This window comes from Rhinatrema bivittatum, chromosome 5 (assembly GCF_901001135.1).
Source record: "Rhinatrema bivittatum chromosome 5, aRhiBiv1.1, whole genome shotgun sequence".
NCBI lineage: Eukaryota > Metazoa > Chordata > Amphibia > Gymnophiona > Rhinatrematidae > Rhinatrema > Rhinatrema bivittatum.
In genome coordinates this window covers 287,236,874-287,239,270 of record NC_042619.1, presented here as the reverse complement: position 1 = coordinate 287,239,270, position 2,397 = coordinate 287,236,874, and the positions used below count along the sequence as shown (strand labels likewise).

General features: G+C 44.2%; 1 pseudogene; it reads right to left on the bottom strand.

Moving 5' to 3' along the window:
- Nucleotides 1–1,511: 1,511 nt before the first annotated feature.
- Nucleotides 1,512–1,964, bottom strand: LOC115091632 (annotated as a pseudogene).
- Between the last annotated feature and the right edge of the window lie 433 nt (nucleotides 1,965–2,397).

The following is a 2,397-nucleotide window of genomic DNA, read 5'->3' as shown; positions in this document are numbered from 1 at the left end:
CATGAGTTCAATCAGGGTGCGCCGCGGAACTAGGCCCCGCCTTGGAACCTACATCAGGGTGGCTGGTCTGCGCGCGCGCACGTAGGGGCATAGCTAGTTGCTAAGACGCTGAGGCCTGCCGTGAGGCTCGGCGCGTGACTGAAGACCCAGCGACTGCTGCCGAGGGACGCCAGGGCCTAGCTAGACTTGCAAGGGCTGCGAGGAGACAGGACCGGGACCCGCTCTGTGACCCCGAAGGTGAGCGGTCCCGTGCGCGGGACGACCACGGGTGGGGCGCGTAACAGATCCACCTTAGAAGATAAGAGAGTGGCTACAAGTGGCCTTTTGGCCTGATGGCCAAAGGCCCATCTATATTTGTACAAGCAGAGCCTACTGAATCCAAAGAGAATTTGAGCCTTGTTCTTCTTAAGCTGACTTTCAGCATTTTCCAAAGTTCCTGTGTCCTGCCTTTCCCACATAACTGCTGAGTGTTTTATTTCCCTGGAAAGGAAATAAAGGAAAGCAAGGTAGTGAGGGCATTCCACTGTAACCTCAATTATACTTTTCTTAGTGCAGGCTACAACGGAGTCAGCTTTTTAGTGCTCATGCTTTAGTCTGTGGCTTGACCTTTGCTGGGTGTAGCCGGACATCACTGCAGACTGTATTAACGATGGATTTTTCCCATAAGCATAAAATGGAAATTAACTCCTTGGCAAACCTGACTTTGTACTGGGGTTTGACTTATTTTTTAATTTTGCTACTTATATTTTTTAAATTATGAAATAATTTTTCTGTGATATGAAGAATGTTGATGAAGGCAATAGAAGATTACAGTGCTGCCCCAAATTGCTCACTAAAATAAACAGCAGGCATTTAGTAATTAGTATATACATAACTTGAGGAAGAACAAAGGAATTAATTTCATATTGAGCTGCCCTGGGACAAAATAGAGTTCCCTGGGAGCTGACTAGGCTTTCTGTAGTGTGGGAAGGAAAGATCTTGACACTTCCCCCTTACCCTCCCCAGTTTGTATGTTTGGCAGTGGCTTACCTGATTTGGTTCATGTAGCGCTGTTTTTCCCTACCCTCTCCTGGTAGTAATCCTAAAAACACCTATCCAGTCGGGTTTTTAGGATTACCACCATGAATATGCATTAAACAGATGTACACACACAAAGTGTCCAATGTATGCAAATCACCTCATGCATATTCATTATCAATATCCTAAAACCCAACTGGTAGGTGTGCCTTCAGGAGAGGGTTGGAGGAATACTGATATAGTGTGTCAAGCTCTAAAGGAAGTTTTTACAGTGGTATTTTATAAGTCTTTCTATAGTCCAATATTCTTAGACAGTGAAGTTCCAAGTTACAATATAAATCCATCAGACGATAGCACCCTATGTTCCTCACTCTTCTGTGGCAGAAGAAACACCAATACAAGGTAAAAACAAAGGACCCTGGAAGGGCAGGCTTTTAGTACTGACTGTGCAAATAAGTTTGGCCCCGCAAGGGTGAGGTGGTTCCCTTATCAAGTTACATAAGACGATAACTAGCAGCTGTTGCTATTCCACAGTGATTCTTCTTGTCCTTTGCCATGAGTCCCACTTTTCACCCCAACTGTTCTTGACACTCCATTATTTCTTTCCATCCACACCTGATCCCTCAAATCCATATCCCACCACTAGGACACCATAGTTTAGATCTTCACTGCTGCAATCAGGTTCATAATAGATACCAGACTGATAGAACTGGAATGACGAATGGCCTGCATCAATAGCTACAGATACTGGCCCCACAAATGCTACTGCTTTCATAAGAGCCTTTTCATTACCAGCTGGGATGTCCACACAGCCTGTGTCATTTACAGAGGTTGTACTGAGAATCATAGTGGCAGTCCTTAGCTGTATATGGATTCAAGTCTTCCGAGTCAATTCCATTATTATCTTCCACATACTGGAAGGCCTGAAGCATGAGCCTGCGATTGCAGCCCTGGTTTCTTTCAGGCCAAGAACACTCCACCAGGTTCTGCTCATTCAGTGAGACCAGCTTCTGAGTTTTTCGGAAATGCTGATAAAAAGCAGAGAGCTGGAGGGACCTCAAGAAGTCATCTAGTCCATTCCCTCCTGACTTCAGGCAGGATCCATCTTATGTTAACCATGCTGGACAAATATCTTTTCAACCATTTTTAAGGACATGATTATATAGTAATGAAATACCAATCAAACAGGATAATGCATAAGCGTTGGCAAGTTAAATGTAAGACATTGATAAGACAGGCTAAGACATTGATAAGACAAGCTAAGAGAAAATTTGAAAAGAAGTTGGCCGTAGAGGCAAAAACTCACAGTAAAAACTTTTTAAAATATATCCGAAGCAGAAAGCCAGAGAGGGAGTCAGTTGGACCGTTAGATGATCGAGG